Below are 16,256 nucleotides of genomic sequence, written 5' to 3'. Positions count from 1 at the left end.
CTCTTGGCTAAGGTGTCTTCGCTAATGTGTCTTGGCTAAGGTGTCTTGGCTAATGTGTCTTGGCTAATGTGTCTTGGCTAATGTGTCTTGGCTAAGGTGTCTTGGCTAAGGTGTCTTGGCTAAGGTGTCTTGGCTAATGTGTCTTGGCTAATGTGTCTTGGCTAATGTGTCTTGGCTAAGGTGTCTTGGCTAAGGTGTCTTGGCTAAGGTGTCTTGGCTAAGGTGTCTTGGCTAATGTGTCTTGGCTAAGGTGTCTTGGCTAATGTGTCTTGGCTAATGTGTCACGGCTAAGGTGTTTTCGCTAATGTGTCTTCGCTAATGTTTCTTGGCTAATGTGTCTCGGCTAAAGTGTCTTGGCTAATGTGTCTTGGCTAATGTGTCTTGGCTAAGGTGTCTTGGCTAATGTGTCTTGGCTAAGGTGTCTTGGCTAAGGTGTCTTGGCTAAGGTGTCTTGGCTAATGTGTCTTGGCTAATGTGTCTTGGCTAATGTGTCGGACAATGTGTCTTGGCTAATGTGTCTTGGTTAATGTGTCTTGGCTAAGGTGTCTTGGCTAAGGTGTCTTGGCTAATGTGTCTTGGCTACTGTGTCTTGGCTAAGGTGTCTTGGCTAAGGTGTCTTGGCTAATGTGTCTTGGCTAATGTGTCGTGGCTAATGTGTCTCGGCTAAGGTGTCTTGGCTAATGTGTCTTGGCTAAGGTGTCTTGGCTAAGGTGTCTTGGCTAATGTGTCTTGGCTAAGGTGTCTTGGCTAATGTGTCTTGGCTAATGTGTCTTGGCTAAGGTGTCTTGGCTAAGGTGTCTTGGCTAATGTGTCTTCGCTAATGTGGCTCTGCTAATGTGTCTCGGCTAAAGTTCCTGGCTAATGTGTCTTGGCTAAGGTGTCTTGGCTAAGATGTCTTGGCTAAGGTGTCTTGGCTAATGTGTCTTGGCTAATGTGTCTTGGCTAAGGTGTCTTGGCTAAGGTGTCTTGGCTAATGTGTCTTGGCTAATGTGTCTTGGCTAAAGTGTCTTGGCTAAGGTGTCTTGGCTAAGGTGTCTTGGCTAATGTGTCTTGGCTAATGTGTCTTGGCTAAGGTGTCTTGGCTAAGGTGTCTTGGCTAAGGTGTCTTGGCTAAGGTGTCTTGGCTAAGGTGTCTTGGCTAATGTGTCTTGGCTAATGTGTCTTGGCTAATGTGTCTTGGCTAATGTGTCTTGGCTAATGTGTCTTGGCTAAGGTGTCTTGGCTAAGGTGTCTTGGCTAAGGTGTCTTGGCTAATGTGTCTTGGCTAATGTGTCTTGGCTAATGTGTCTCGGCTAAGGTGTCTTGGCTAAGGTGTCTTGGCTAAGGTGTCTTTGCTAATGTGTCTTGGCTTATGAATCTTGGCTAAGGTGTCTTGGCTAATGTGTCTTCGCTAATGTGTCTTGGCTAAGGTGTCTTGGCTAATGTGTCTTGGCTAATGTGTCTTGGCTAAGGTGTCTTGGCTAAGGTGTCTTGGCTAAGGTGTCTTCGCTAATGTGTCTTGGCTAATGTGTCTTGGCTAATGTGTCTTGGCTAATGTGTCTCGGCTAATGTATCTTGGCTAAGGTGTCTTGGCTAATGTGTCTTGGCTAATGTGTCTTGGCTAAGGTGTCTTCGCTAATGTGTCTTGGCTAAGGTGTCTTGGCTAATGTGTCTTGGCTAATGTGTCTTTGCTAAGGTGTCTTGGCTAAGGTGTCTTGGCTAATGTGTCTTGGCTAATGTGTCTTGGCTAAGGTGTCTTGGCTAATGTGTCTTGGCTAATGTGTCTTGGCTAATGTGTCTTGGCTAAGGTGTCTTGGCTAAGGTGTCTTGGCTAAGGTGTCTTGGCTAATGTGTCTTGGCTAATGTGTCACGGCTAAGGTGTCTTGGCTAATGTGTCTCGGCTAATGTGTCTTGGCTAATGTGTCTTGGATAAAGTGTCTTGGCTAATGTGTCTTGGCTAATGTGTCTTGGCTAATGTGTCTTGGCTAAGGTGTCTTGGCTAAGGTGTTTTGGCTAATGTGTCTTGGCTAAGGTGTCTTGGCTAATGTGTCTTGGCTAATGTGTCTTGGCTAATGTGTCTTGGCTAATGTGTCTTGGCTAATGTGTCTCGGCTAATGTGTCTCGGCTAATTTGTCTCGGCTAGTATGTCTTGGCTAAGGTGTCTTGGCTAAGGTGTCTTGGCTAAGGTGTCTTGGCTAATGTGTCTTGGCTAATGTGTCTTGGCTAATGTGTCTTGGCTAATGTGTCTCGGCTAATGTGTCTTGGCTAATGTGTCTTGGCTAAGGTGTCTTGGCTAAGGTGTCATGGCTAAGGTGTCCTGGCTAAGGTGTCTCGGCTTATGTGTCTTGGCTAATGTGTCTCGGCTAATGTGTCTTGGCTAAGGTGTCTGGGCTAAGGTGTCTTGGCTAAGGTGTCTTGGCTAATGTGTCTTGGCTAATGTGTCTTGGCTAATGTGTCTCGGCTAATGTGTCTTTACTAATGTGTCTTTGCTAATGTGTCTTGGCTAAGGTGTCTTGGCTAATGTTTCTTGGCTAATGTGTCTTGGCTAAGGTGTCTTGGCTAATGTGTCTTGGCTAATGTGTCTTGGCTAATGTGTCTCGGCTAATGTGTCTTAGCTAATGTGTCCTTGCTAATGTGTCTTGGCTAATGTGTCTTGGCTAATGTGTCTGGGCTAATGTGTCTTGGCTAATGTGTCTTGGCTAAGGTGTCTTGGCTAATGTGTCTTGGCTAAGGTGTCTTGGCTAATGTGTCTTGGCTAAGGTGTCTTGGCTAATGTGTCTTGGCTAATGTGTCTTGGCTAATGTGTCTTGGCTAAGGTGTCTTCGCTAATGTGTCTTGGCTAAGGTGTCTTGGCTAATGTGTCTTGGCTAAGGTGTCTTGGCTAAGGTGTCTTAGCTAATGTGTGTTGGCTAATGTGTCTTGGCTAAGGTGTCTTGGCTAATGTGTCTCGGCTAATGTGTCTTGGCTAATGTGTCTCGGCTAATGTGTCTTGGCTAATGTGTCTTGGCTAAGGTGTCTTCGCTAATGTGTCTTGGCTAAGGTGTCTTGGCTAATGTGTCTTGGCTAATGTGTCTTCGCTAATGTGTCTTGGCTAATGTGTCTTGGCTAATGTGTCTTGGCTAATGTGTCTTGGCTAAGGTGTCTTGGCTAAGGTGTCTTGGCTAATGTGTCTTGGCTAATGTGTCTTGGCTAAGGTGTCTTGGCTAAGGTGTCTTGGCTAAGGTGTCTTGGCTAAGGTGTCTTGGCTAATGTATCGTATCTAAGGTGTCTTGGCTAAGGTGTCTTGGCTAATGTGTCTTGGCTAATGTGTCTTGGCTAAGGTGTCTTGGCTAATGTGTCTTGGCTAAGGTGTCTTGGCTAAGGTGTCTTGGCTAATGTGTCTTGGCTAATGTGTCTTGGCTAATGTGTCACGGCTAAGGTGTCTTGGCTAATGTGTCTTGGCTAATGTGTCTTGGCTAATGTGTCTCGGCTAAGGTGTCTTCGCTAATGTGTCTTGGCTAAGGTGTCTTGGCTAAGATGTCTCGTTTAATGTGTCTTGGCTAAGGTGTCTTAGCTAATGTGTCTCGGCTAATGTGTCTTGGCTAATGTGTCTTGGCTAATGTGTCTCGGCTAATGTGTCTTGGCTAATGTGTCTTGGCTAATGTGTCTTGGCTAATGTGTCTTTGCTAATGTGTCTTGGCTAAGGTGTCTTGGCTAAGGTGTCTTGGCTAAGCTGTCTTGGCTAAGGTGTCTTGGCTAAGGTGTCTTGGCTAATGTGTCTTGGCTAATGTGTCTTGGCTAAGGTGTCTTGGCTAAGGTGTCTTGGCTAATGTGTCTTGGCTAATGTGTCTTGGCTAATGTGTCGGCCAATGTGTCTTGGCTAATGTGTCTTGGTTAATGTGTCTTGGCTAAGGTGTCTTGGCTAATGTGTCTCGGCTAATGTGTCTTGGCTAATGTGTCTTGGCTAAGGTGTCTTGGCTAAGGTGTCTTGGCTAAGGTGTCTTGGCTAAGGTGTCTTGGCTAAGGTGTCTTTGCTAATGTGTCTTGGCTAATGTGTCTTGGCTAAAGTGTCTTGGCTAAGGTGTCTTCGCTAAGGTGTCTTGGCTAATGTGTCTTGGCTAAGGTGTCTTGGCTAAGGTGTCTTGGCTAATGTGTCTTGGCTAATGTGTCTTGGCTAATGTGTCTTGGCTAAGGTGTCTTGGCTAATGTGTCTTGGCTAATGTGTCTTGGCTAAGGTGTCTTGGCTAATGTGTCTTGGCAAAGGTGTCTTGACTAAGGTGTCATGGCTAAGGTGTCTTGGCTAATGTGTCGGAGAATGTGTCTTGGCTAATGTGTCTTGGTTAATGTGTCTTGGCTAAGGTGTCTTGGCTAAGGTGTCTTGGCTAAGGTGTCTTGGCTAATGTGTCTTGGCTAATGTGTCTTGGCTAAGGTGTCTTGGCTAAGGTGTCTTGACTAATGTGTCATGGCTAAGGTGTCTTGGCTAATGTGTCTTGGTAAATGTGTCTTGGCTAAGGTGTCTTAGCTAAAGTGTCTTGGCTAATGTGTCTTGGCTAATGTGTCTTGGCTAATGTGTCTTGGCTAATGTGTCTTGGCTAATGTGTCTTGGCTAAGGTGTCTTCGCTAATGTGTCTTGGCTAAGGTGTCTTGGCTGATGTGTCTTGGCTAATGTGTCTTGGCTAAGGTGTCTTGGCTAAGGTGTCTTGGCTAAGGTGTCTTGGCTAAGGTATCTTCGCTAATGTGTCTTGGCTAAGGTGTCTTGGCTAATGTGTCTTGGCTAAGGTGTCTTCGCTAATGTGTCTTGGCTAAGGTGTCTTGGCTAATGTGTCTTGGCTAAGGTGTCTTGGCTAATGTGTCTTGGCTAAGGTGTCTTGGCAAAGGTGTCTTGGCTAATGTGTCTTGGCTACGGTGTCTTGGCTAATGTGTCTTGGCTAAGGTGTCTTGACTAATGTGTCATGGCTAAGGTGTCTTGGCTAATGTGTCTTGGCCAATGTGTCTTGGCTAAGGTGTCTTAGCTAAGGTGTCTTGGCTAATGTGTCTTGGCTAAGGTGTCTTGGCTAATGTGTCTTGGCTAATGTGTCTTGGCTAAGGTGTCTTGGCTAATGTGTCTTGGCAAAGGTGTCTTGACTAAGGTGTCATGGCTAAGGTGTCTTGGCTAATGTGTCGGAGAATGTGTCTTGGCTAATGTGTCTTGGTTAATGTGTCTTGGCTAATGTGTCTTGGCTAAGGTGTCTTGGCTAAGGTGTCTTGGCTAAGGTGTCTTGGCTTATGTGTCTTGGCTAAGGTGTCTTGACTAAGGTGTCATGGCTAAGGTGTCTTGGCTAATGTGTCGGAGAATGTGTCTTGGCTAATGTGTCTTGGTTAATGTGTCTTGGCTAAGGTGTCTTGGCTAATGTGTCTTGGCTAATGTGTCTTGGCTAAGGTGTCTTGGCTAAGGTGTCTTGACTAATGTGTCATGGCTAAGGTGTCTTGGCTAATGTGTCTTGGCCAATGTGTCTTGGCTAAGGTGTCTTAGCTAAGGTGTCATGGCTAATGTGTCTTGGCTAATGTGTCTTGGCTAATGTGTCTTGGCTAATGTGTCTTGGCAAATGTGTCTTGGCTAAGGTGTCTTCGCTAATGTGTCTTGGCTAAGGTGTCTTGGCTAAGGTGTCTTGGCTAATGTGTCTTGGCTAAGGTGTCTTGGCTAAGGTGTCTTGGCTAAGGTGTCTTGGCTAAGGTATCTTCGCTAATGTGTCTTGGCTAAGGTGTCTTGGCTAATGTGTCTTGGCTAAGGTGTCTTCGCTAATGTGTCTTGGCTAATGTGTCTTGGCTAATGTGTCTTGGCTAAGGTGTCTTGACTAATGTGTCATGGCTAAGGTGTCTTGGCTAATGTGTCTTGGCTAATGTGTCTTGGCTAATGTGTCTTGGCTAATGTGTCTTGGCTAATGTGTCTTGGCTAAGGTGTCTTCGCTAATGTGTCTTGGCTAAGGTGCCTTGGTTAATGTGTTTTGGTTAATGTGTCTTGGCTAATGTGTCTTGGCTAAGGTGTCTTGTCTAATGTGTCTTGGCTAATGTGTCATGGCTAAGGTGTCTTGGCTAAGGTGTCTTGGCTAATGTGTCTTGGCTAATGTGTCTTGGCTAAGATGTCTTGGCTAAGGTGTCTTGACTAATGTGTCATGGCTAAGGTGTCTTGGCTAATGTGTCTTGGTTAATGTGTCTTGGCTAAGGTGTCTTGGCTAAGGTGTCTTAGCTAAGGTGTCTTGGCTAATGTGTCTCGACTAATGTGTCTTGGCTAATGTGTCTTGGCTAAGGTGTCTTGGCTAAGGTGTCTTGGCTAAGGTGTCTTGGCTAATGTTTTTTGGCTAAGGTGTCTTGACTAAGGTGTCATGGCTAAGGTGTCTTGGCTAATGTGTCGGAGAATGTGTCTTGGCTAATGTGTCTTGGTTAATGTGTCTTGGCTAAGGTGTCTTGGCTAATGTGTCTTGGCTAATGTGTCTTGGCTAAGGTGTCTTGGCTAAGGTGTCTTGACTAATGTGTCATGGCTAAGGTGTCTTGGCTAATGTGTCTTGGCCAATGTGTCTTGGCTAAGGTGTCTTAGCTAAGCTGTCTTCGCTAATGTGTCTTGGCTAATGTGTCTTGGCTAATGTGTCTTGGCTAATGTGTCTTGGCTAAGGTGTCTTCGCTAATGTGTCTTGGCTAAGGTGTCTTGGCTAATGTGTCTTGGCTAATGTGTCTTGGCTAAGGTGTCTTGGCTAAGGTGTCTTGGCTAAGGTGTCTTGGCTAAGGTATCTTCGCTAATGTGTCTTGGCTAAGGTGTCTTGGCTAATGTGTCTTGGCTAAGGTATCTTCGCTAATGTGTCTTGGCTAAGGTGTCTTGGCTAAGGTGTCTTGACTAATGTGTCATGGCTAAGGTGTCTTGGCTAATGTGTCTTGGCTAATGTGTCTTGGCTAATGTGTCTTGGCTAATGTGTCTTGGCTAATGTGTCATGGCTAAGGTGTCTTCGCTAATGTGTCTTGGCTAAGGTGTCTTGGCTAATGTGTCTTGGCTAATGTGTCTTGGCTAAGGTGTCTTGGCTAAGGTGTCTTGGCTAATGTGTCTTGGCTAAGGTGTCTTCGCTAATGTGTCTTGGCTAATGTGTCTTGGCTAATGTGTCTTGGCTAAGGTGTCTTCGCTAATGTGTCTTGGCTAAGGTGTCTTGGCTAATGTGTCTTGGCTAATGTGTCTTGGCTAAGGTGTCTTGACTAATGTGTCATGGCTAAGGTGTCTTGGCTAAGGTGTCTTGGCTAATGTGTCTTGGCTAATGTGTCTTGGCTAAGGTGTCTTGGCTAAGGTGTCTTGACTAATGTGTCATGGCTAAGGTGTCTTGGCTAATGTGTCTTGGCCAATGTGTCTTGGCTAAGGTGTCTTAGCTAAGGTGTCTTGGCTAATGTGTCTTGGCTAATGTGTCTTGGCTAATGTGTCTTGGCTAATGTGTCTTGGCTAATGTGTCTTGGCTAAGGTGTCTTGGCTAATGTGTCTTGGCTAAGGTGTCTTGGCTAATGTGTCTTGGCTAATGTGTCTTGGCTAAGGTGTCTTGGCTAAGGTGTCTTTTCTAAGGTGTCTTGGCTAAGGTATCTTCGCTAATGTGTCTTGGCTAAGGTGTCTTGGCTAATGTGTCTTGGCTAAGGTGTCTTCGCTAATGTGTCTTGGCTAAGGTGTCTTGGCTAATGTGTCTTGGCTAAGGTGTCTTGGCTAATGTGTCTTGGCTAAGGTGTCTTGGCTAAGGTGTCTTGGCTAAGGTGTCTTAGCTAAGGTGTCTTGGCTAATGTGTCTCGACTAATGTGTCTTGGCTAATGTGTCTTGGCTAAGGTGTCTTGGCTAAGGTGTCTTGACTAATGTGTCATGGCTAAGGTGTCTTGGCTAATGTGTCTTGGCTAATGTGTCTTGGCTAAGGTGTCTTAGCTAAGGTGTCTTGGCTAATGTGTCTTGGCTAAGGTGTCTTGGCTAAGGTGTCTTAGCTAAGGTGTCTTGGCTAATGTGTCTCGACTAATGTGTCTTGGCTAATGTGTCTTGGCTAAGGTGTCTTGGCTAAGGTGTCTTGGCTAAGGTGTCTTCGCTAAGGTGTCTTGGCTAATGTGTCTTGGCTAAGGTGTCTTGGCTAAGGTGTCTTGGCTAGGGTGTCTTGGCTAAGGTGTCTTGGCTAAGGTGTCTTGGCTAATGTGTCTTGGCTAATGTGTCTTGGCTAAAGTGTCTTGGCTAAGGTGTCTTCGCTAAGGTGTCTTGGCTAATGTGTCTTGGCTAAGGTGTCTTGGCTAAGGTGTCTTGGCTAAGGTGTCTTGGCTAATGTGTCTTGGCTAATGTGTCTTGGCTAATGTGTCTTGGCTAAGGTGTCTTGGCTAATGTGTCTTGGCTAATGTGTCTTGGCTAAGGTGTCTTGGCTAATGTGTCTTGGCAAAGGTGTCTTGACTAAGGTGTCATGGCTAAGGTGTCTTGGCTAATGTGTCGGAGAATGTGTCTTGGCTAATGTGTCTTGGTTAATGTGTCTTGGCTAAGGTGTCTTGGCTAAGGTGTCTTGGCTAAGGTGTCTTGGCTAATGTGTCTTGGCTAATGTGTCTTGGCTAAGGTGTCTTGGCTAATGTGTCTTGGCTAATGTGTCTTGGCTAAGGTGTCTTGGCTAATGTGTCTTGGCTAATGTGTCTTGGCTAAGGTGTCTTGGCTAATGTGTCTTGGCAAAGGTGTCTTGACTAAGGTGTCATGGCTAAGGTGTCTTGGCTAATGTGTCTTGGCTAATGTGTCTTGGCTAAGGTGTCTTGGCTAAGGTGTCTTGGCTAGGGTGTCTTGGCTAAGGTGTCTTGGCTAAGGTGTCTTGGCTAAGGTGTCTTGGCTAAGGTGTCTTGGCTAAGGTGTCTTGGCTAAGGTATCTTCGCTAATGTGTCTTGGCTAAGGTGTCTTGGCTAATGTGTCTTGGCTAAGGTGTCTTCGCTAATGTGTCTTGGCTAAGGTGTCTTGGCTAATGTGTCTTGGCTAAGGTGTCTTGGCTAATGTGTCTTGGCTAATGTGTCTTGGCTAATGTGTCTTGGCTAAGGTGTCTTCGCTAATGTGTCTTGGCTAAGGTGTCTTGGCTAATATGTCTTGGCTAATGTGTCTTGGCTAAGGTGTCTTGGCTAATGTGTCTTGGCTAATGTGTCTTGGCTAAGGTGTCTTGGCTAATGTGTCTTGGCAAAGGTGTCTTGACTAAGGTGTCATGGCTAAGGTGTCTTGGCTAATGTGTCGGAGAATGTGTCTTGGCTAATGTGTCTTGGCTAATGTGTCTTGGCTAAGGTGTCTTGGCTAAGGTGTCTTGACTAATGTGTCATGGCTAAGGTGTCTTGGCTAATGTGTCTTGGCCAATGTGTCTTGGCTAAGGTGTCTTAGCTAAGGTGTCTTGGCTAATGTGTCTTGGCTAATGTGTCTTGGCCAATGTGTCTTGGCTAAGGTGTCTTAGCTAAGGTGTCTTGGCTAATGTGTCTTGGCAAAGGTGTCTTGACTAAGGTGTCATGGCTAAGGTGTCTTGGCTAATGTGTCGGAGAATGTGTCTTGGCTAATGTGTCTTGGTTAATGTGTCTTGGCTAAGGTGTCTTGGCTAATGTGTCTTGGCTAATGTGTCTTGGCTAAGGTGTCTTGGCTAAGGTGTCTTGACTAATGTGTCATGGCTAAGGTGTCTTGGCTAATGTGTCTTGGCCAATGTGTCTTGGCTAAGGTGTCTTAGCTAAGGTGTCTTGGCTAATGTGTCTTGGCTAATGTGTCTTGGCTAATGTGTCTTGGCTAATGTGTCTTGGCTAATGTGTCTTGGCTAAGGTGTCTTCGCTAATGTGTCTTGGCTAATGTGTCTTGGCTAAGGTGTCTTGGCTAATGTGTCTTGGCAAAGGTGTCTTGACTAAGGTGTCATGGCTAAGGTGTCTTGGCTAATGTGTCGGAGAATGTGTCTTGGCTAATGTGTCTTGGTTAATGTGTCTTGGCTAAGGTGTCTTGGCTAATGTGTCTTGGCTAATGTGTCTTGGCTAAGGTGTCTTGGCTAAGGTGTCTTGACTAATGTGTCATGGCTAAGGTGTCTTGGCTAATGTGTCTTGGCCAATGTGTCTTGGCTAAGGTGTCTTAGCTAAGGTGTCTTGGCTAATGTGTCTTGGCTAATGTGTCTTGGCTAATGTGTCTTGGCTAATGTGTCTTGGCTAATGTGTCTTGGCTAATGTGTCTTGGCTAAGGTGTCTTGGCTAATGTGTCTTGGCAAAGGTGTCTTGACTAAGGTGTTATGGCTAAGGTGTCTTGGCTAATGTGTCGGAGAATGTGTCTTGGCTAATGTGTCTTGGTTAATGTGTCTTGGCTAAGGTGTCTTGGCTAATGTGTCTTGGCTAATGTGTCTTGGCTAAGGTGTCTTGGCTAATGTGTCTTGGCTAATGTGTCGGAGAATGTGTCTTGGCTAATGTGTCGGAGAATGTGTCTTGGCTAATGTGTCTTGGCTAATGTGTCTTGGCTAATGTGTCGGAGAATGTGTCTTGGCTAAGGTGTCTTGGCTAAGGTGTCTTGGCTAAGGTGTCTTCGCTAAGGTGTCTTGGCTAATGTGTCTTGGCTAAGGTGTCTTGGCTAAGGTATCTTCGCTAATGTATCTTGGCTAAGGTGTCTTGGCTAATGTGTCTTGGCTAATGTGTCTTGGCTAAGGTGTCTTGGCTAAGGTGTCTTGGCTAAGGTGTCTTGGCTAAGGTATCTTCGCTAATGTATCTTGGCTAAGGTGTCTTGGCTAATGTGTCTTGGCTAAGGTGTCTTCGCTAATGTGTCTTGGCTAAGGTGTCTTGGCTAATGTGTCTTGGCAAAGGTGTCTTGGCTAATGTGTCTTGGCTAATGTGTCGGAGAATGTGTCTTGGCTAATGTGTCTTGGTTAATGTGTCTTGGCTAAGGTGTCTTGGCTAATGTGTCTTGGCTAATGTGTCTTGGCTAAGGTGTCTTGGCTAATGTGTCTTGGCTAATGTGTCTTGGCTAAGGTGTCTTGGCTAATGTGTCTTGGCAAAGGTGTCTTGACTAAGGTGTTATGGCTAAGGTGTCTTGGCTAATGTGTCGGAGAATGTGTCTTGGCTAATGTGTCTTGGTTAATGTGTCTTGGCTAAGGTGTCTTGGCTAATGTGTCTTGGCTAATGTGTCTTGGCTAAGGTGTCTTGGCTAATGTGTCTTGGCTAATGTGTCGGAGAATGTGTCTTGGCTAATGTGTCGGAGAATGTGTCTTGGCTAATGTGTCTTGGCTAATGTGTCTTGGCTAATGTGTCGGAGAATGTGTCTTGGCTAAGGTGTCTTGGCTAAGGTGTCTTGGCTAAGGTGTCTTCGCTAAGGTGTCTTGGCTAATGTGTCTTGGCTAAGGTGTCTTGGCTAAGGTGTCTTGGCTAAGGTGTCTTGGCTAAGGTGTCTTGGCTAAGGTGTCTTGGCTAATGTGTCTTGGCTAATGTGTCTTGGCTAAAGTGTCTTGGCTAAGGTGTCTTCGCTAAGGTGTCTTGGCTAATGTGTCTTGGCTAAGGTGTCTTGGCTAAGGTGTCTTGGCTAAGGTGTCTTGGCTAATGTGTCTTGGCTAATGTGTCTTGGCTAATGTGTCTTGGCTAAGGTGTCTTGGCTAATGTGTCTTGGCTAATGTGTCTTGGCTAAGGTGTCTTGGCTAATGTGTCTTGGCAAAGGTGTCTTGACTAAGGTGTCATGGCTAATGTGTCTTGGCTAATGTGTCTTGGCTAATGTGTCTTGGCTAATGTGTCTTGGTTAATGTGTCTTGGCTAAGGTGTCTTGGCTAAGGTGTCTTGGCTAAGGTGTCTTGGCTAATGTGTCTTGGCTAATGTGTCTTGGCTAAGGTGTCTTGGCTAATGTGTCTTGGCTAATGTGTCTTGGCTAAGGTGTCTTGGCTAATGTGTCTTGGCTAATGTGTCTTGGCTAAGGTGTCTTGGCTAATGTGTCTTGGCAAAGGTGTCTTGACTAAGGTGTCATGGCTAAGGTGTCTTGGCTAATGTGTCTTGGCTAATGTGTCTTGGCTAATGTGTCTTGGCTAAGGTGTCTTGGCTAATGTGTCTTGGCTAATGTGTCTTGGCTAAGGTGTCTTGGCTAAGGTGTCTTGGCTAAGGTGTCTTGGCTAAGGTATCTTCGCTAATGTGTCTTGGCTAAGGTGTCTTGGCTAATGTGTCTTGGCTAAGGTGTCTTCGCTAATGTGTCTTGGCTAAGGTGTCTTGGCTAATGTGTCTTGGCTAAGGTGTCTTGGCTAATGTGTCTTGGCTAATGTGTCTTGGCTAATGTGTCTTGGCTAAGGTGTCTTGGCTAAGGTGTCTTGGCTAAGGTGTCTTGGCTAATGTGTCTTGGCTAATGTGTCTTGGCTAAGGTGTCTTGGCTAATGTGTCTTGGCTAATGTGTCTTGGCTAAGGTGTCTTGGCTAATGTGTCTTGGCAAAGGTGTCTTGACTAAGGTGTCATGGCTAAGGTGTCTTGGCTAATGTGTCGGAGAATGTGTCTTGGCTAATGTGTCTTGGCTAATGTGTCTGGGCTAAGGTGTCTTGGCTAAGGTGTCTTGACTAATGTGTCATGGCTAAGGTGTCTTGGCTAATGTGTCTTGGCCAATGTGTCTTGGCTAAGGTGTCTTAGCTAAGGTGTCTTGGGTAATGTGTCTTGGCTAATGTGTCTTGGCCAATGTGTCTTGGCTAAGGTGTCTTAGCAAAGGTGTCTTGGCTAATGTGTCTTGGCAAAGGTGTCTTGACTAAGGTGTCATGGCTAAGGTGTCTTGGCTAATGTGTCGGAGAATGTGTCTTGGCTAATGTGTCTTGGTTAATGTGTCTTGGCTAAGGTGTCTTGGCTAATGTGTCTTGGCTAATGTGTCTTGGCTAAGGTGTCTTGGCTAAGGTGTCTTGACTAATGTGTCATGGCTAAGGTGTCTTGGCTAATGTGTCTTGGCCAATGTGTCTTGGCTAAGGTGTCTTAGCTAAGGTGTCTTGGCTAATGTGTCTTGGCTAATGTGTCTTGGCTAATGTGTCTTGGCTAATGTGTCTTGGCTAAGGTGTCTTCGCTAATGTGTCTTGGCTAATGTGTCTTGGCTAAGGTGTCTTGGCTAATGTGTCTTGGCAAAGGTGTCTTGACTAAGGTGTCATGGCTAAGGTGTCTTGGCTAATGTGTCGGAGAATGTGTCTTGGCTAATGTGTCTTGGTTAATGTGTCTTGGCTAAGGTGTCTTGGCTAATGTGTCTTGGCTAATGTGTCTTGGCTAAGGTGTCTTGGCTAAGGTGTCTTGACTAATGTGTCATGGCTAAGGTGTCTTGGCTAATGTGTCTTGGCCAATGTGTCTTGGCTAAGGTGTCTTAGCTAAGGTGTCTTGGCTAAGGTGTCTTGGCTAAGGTGTCTTGGCTAATGTGTCTTGGCTAATGTGTCTTGGCTAAGGTGTCTTGGCTAAGGTGTCTTGACTAATGTGTCTTGGCTAAGGTGTCTTGGCTAATGTGTCTTGGCCAATGTGTCTTGGCTAAGGTGTCTTAGCTAAGGTGTCTTGGCTAATGTGTCTTGGCTAATGTGTCTTGGCTAATGTGTCTTGGCTAATGTGTCTTGGCTAAGGTGTCTTCGCTAATGTGTCTTGGCTAAGGTGTCTTGGCTAATGTGTCTTGGCTAATGTGTCTTGGCTAAGGTGTCTTGGCTAAGGTGTCTTGGCTAAGGTGTCTTGGCTAAGGTATCTTCGCTAATGTGTCTTGGCTAAGGTGTCTTGGCTAATGTGTCTTGGCTAAGGTGTCTTCGCTAATGTGTCTTGGCTAAGGTGTCTTGGCTAATGTGTCTTGGCTAAGGTGTCTTGGCTAATGTGTCTTGGCTAAGGTGTCTTGGCTAAGGTGTCTTGGCTAAGGTGTCTTAGCTAAGGTGTCTTGGCTAATGTGTCTCGACTAATGTGTCTTGGCTAATGTGTCTTGGCTAAGGTGTCTTGGCTAAGGTGTCTTGACTAATGTGTCATGGCTAAGGTGTCTTGGCTAATGTGTCTAGGCCAATGTGTCTTGGCTAAGGTGTCTTGGCTAAGGTGTCTTGGCTAAGGTGTCTTGGCTAAGGTATCTTCGCTAATGTGTCTTGGCTAAGGTGTCTTCGCTAATGTGTCTTGGCTAAGGTGTCTTGGCTAATGTGTCTTGGCTAAGGTGTCTTGGCTAATGTGTCTTGGCTAAGGTGTCTTGGCTAAGGTGTCTTGGCTAATGTGTCTTGGCTAATGTGTCTTGGCTAATGTGTCTTGGCTAAGGTGTCTTGGCTAATGTGTCTTGGCTAAGGTGTCTTGGCTAAGGTGTCTTGGCTAATGTGTCTTGGCTAATGTGTCTTGGCTAAGGTGTCTTGGCTAAGGTGTCTTGGCTAATGTGTCTTGGCTAATGTGTCTTGGCTAAGGTGTCTTGGCTAATGTGTCTTGGCTAATGTGTCTTGGCTAAGGTGTCTTGGCTAATGTGTCTTGGCAAAGGTGTCTTGACTAAGGTGTCATGGCTAAGGTGTCTTGGCTAATGTGTCGGAGAATGTGTCTTGGCTAATGTGTCTTGGTTAATGTGTCTTGGCTAAGGTGTCTTGGCTAAGGTGTCTTGGCTAAGGTGTCTTGGCTAATGTGTCTTGGCTAATGTGTCTTGGCTAAGGTGTCTTGGCTAAGGTGTCTTGACTAATGTGTCATGGCTAAGGTGTCTTGGCTAATGTGTCTTGGCCAATGTGTCTTGGCTAAGGTGTCTTAGCTAAGGTGTCTTGGCTAATGTGTCTTGGCTAATGTGTCTTGGCTAATGTGTCTTGGCTAATGTGTCTTGGCTAATGTGTCTTGGCTAAGGTGTCTTCGCTAATGTGTCTTGGCTAAGGTGTCTTGGCTAATGTGTCTTGGCTAATGTGTCTTGGCTAAGGTGTCTTGACTAAGGTGTCTTGGCTAAGGTGTCTTGGCTAAGGTATCTTCGCTAATGTGTCTTGGCTAAGGTGTCTTGGCTAATGTGTCTTGGCTAAGGTGTCTTGGCTAATGTGTCTTGGCTAAGGTGTCTTGGCTAAGGTGTCTTGGCTAATGTGTCTTGGCTAATGTGTCTTGGCTAATGTGTCTTGGCTAAGGTGTCTTGGCTAATGTGTCTTGGCTAAGGTGTCTTGGCTAAGGTGTCTTGGCTAATGTGTCTTGGCTAATGTGTCTTGGCTAAGGTGTCTTGGCTATTGTGTCTTGGCTAATGTGTCTTGGCTAATGTGTCTTGGCTAATGTGTCTTGGCTAAGGTGTCTTGGCTAATGTGTCTTGGCTAATGTGTCTTGGCTAAGGTGTCTTGGCTAATGTGTCTTGGCAAAGGTGTCTTGACTAAGGTGTCATGGCTAAGGTGTCTTGGCTAATGTGTCGGAGAATGTGTCTTGGCTAATGTGTCTTGGTTAATGTGTCTTGGCTAAGGTGTCTTGGCTAAGGTGTCTTGGCTAAGGTGTCTTGGCTAAGGTGTCTTGGCTAATGTGTCTTGGCTAATGTGTCTTGGCTAAGGTGTCTTGACTAATGTGTCATGGCTAAGGTGTCTTGGCTAATGTGTCTTGGCCAATATGTCTTGGCTAAGGTGTCTTAGCTAAGGTGTCTTGGCTAATGTGTCTTGGCTAATGTGTCTTGGCTAATGTGTCTTGGCTAATGTGTCTTGGCTAATGTGTCTTGGCTAAGGTGTCTTCGCTAATGTGTCTTGGCTAAGGTGTCTTGGCTAATGTGTCTTGGCTAATGTGTCTTGGCTAAGGTGTCTTGGCTAAGGTGTCTTGGCTAAGGTGTCTTGGCTAAGGTATCTTCGCTAATGTGTCTTGGCTAAGGTGTCTTGGCTAATGTGTCTTGGCTAAGGTGTCTTCGCTAATGTGTCTTGGCTAAGGTGTCTTGGCTAAGGTGTCTTGGCTAAGGTGTCTTGGCTAATGTGTCTTGGCTAAGGTGTCTTGGCTAAGGTGTCTTGGCTAAGGTGTCTTAGCTAAGGTGTCTTGGCTAATGTGTCTCGACTAATGTGTCTTGGCTAAAGTGTCTTGGCTAAAGTGTCTTGGCTAAGGTGTCTTGACTAATGTGTCATGGCTAAGGTGTCTTGGCTAATGTGTCTTGGCCAATGTGTCTTGGCTAAGGTGTCTTAGCTAAGGTGTCTTCGCTAATGTGTCTTGGCTAAGGTGTCTTGGCTAAGGTGTCTTAGCTAAGGTGTCTTGGCTAATGTGTCTCGACTAATGTGTCTTGGCTAATGTGTCTTGGCTAAGGTGTCTTGGCTAAGGTGTCTTGGCTAAGGTGTCTTCGCTAAGGTGTCTTCGCTAAGGTATCTTCGCTAATGTGTCTTGGCTAAGGTGTCTTGGCTAAGGTGTCTTTTCTAAGGTATCTTCGCTAATGTGTCTTGGCT

At 45.7% G+C, this 16,256-nt stretch overlaps 1 long non-coding RNA gene across 1 annotated transcript; it reads left to right on the top strand.

The window, feature by feature from the left end:
• Positions 1–332: 332 nt before the first annotated feature.
• Positions 333–14,829, top strand: LOC125774553 (uncharacterized). The gene is made up of 3 exons (XR_007421040.1): positions 333–794; positions 1,368–1,605; positions 14,792–14,829. It is a non-coding gene; the product is annotated as an uncharacterized LOC125774553 (long non-coding RNA).
• The last annotated feature ends 1,427 nt before the right edge of the window (positions 14,830–16,256 follow it).

This window comes from Anopheles funestus, unplaced genomic scaffold, assembly GCF_943734845.2.
Source record: "Anopheles funestus unplaced genomic scaffold, idAnoFuneDA-416_04 scaffold_27_ctg1, whole genome shotgun sequence".
Lineage (NCBI taxonomy): Eukaryota > Metazoa > Arthropoda > Insecta > Diptera > Culicidae > Anopheles > Anopheles funestus.
The sequence above is the reverse complement of the archived record's forward strand: the minus strand, read 5'-3'. Positions and strand labels throughout refer to the sequence as shown.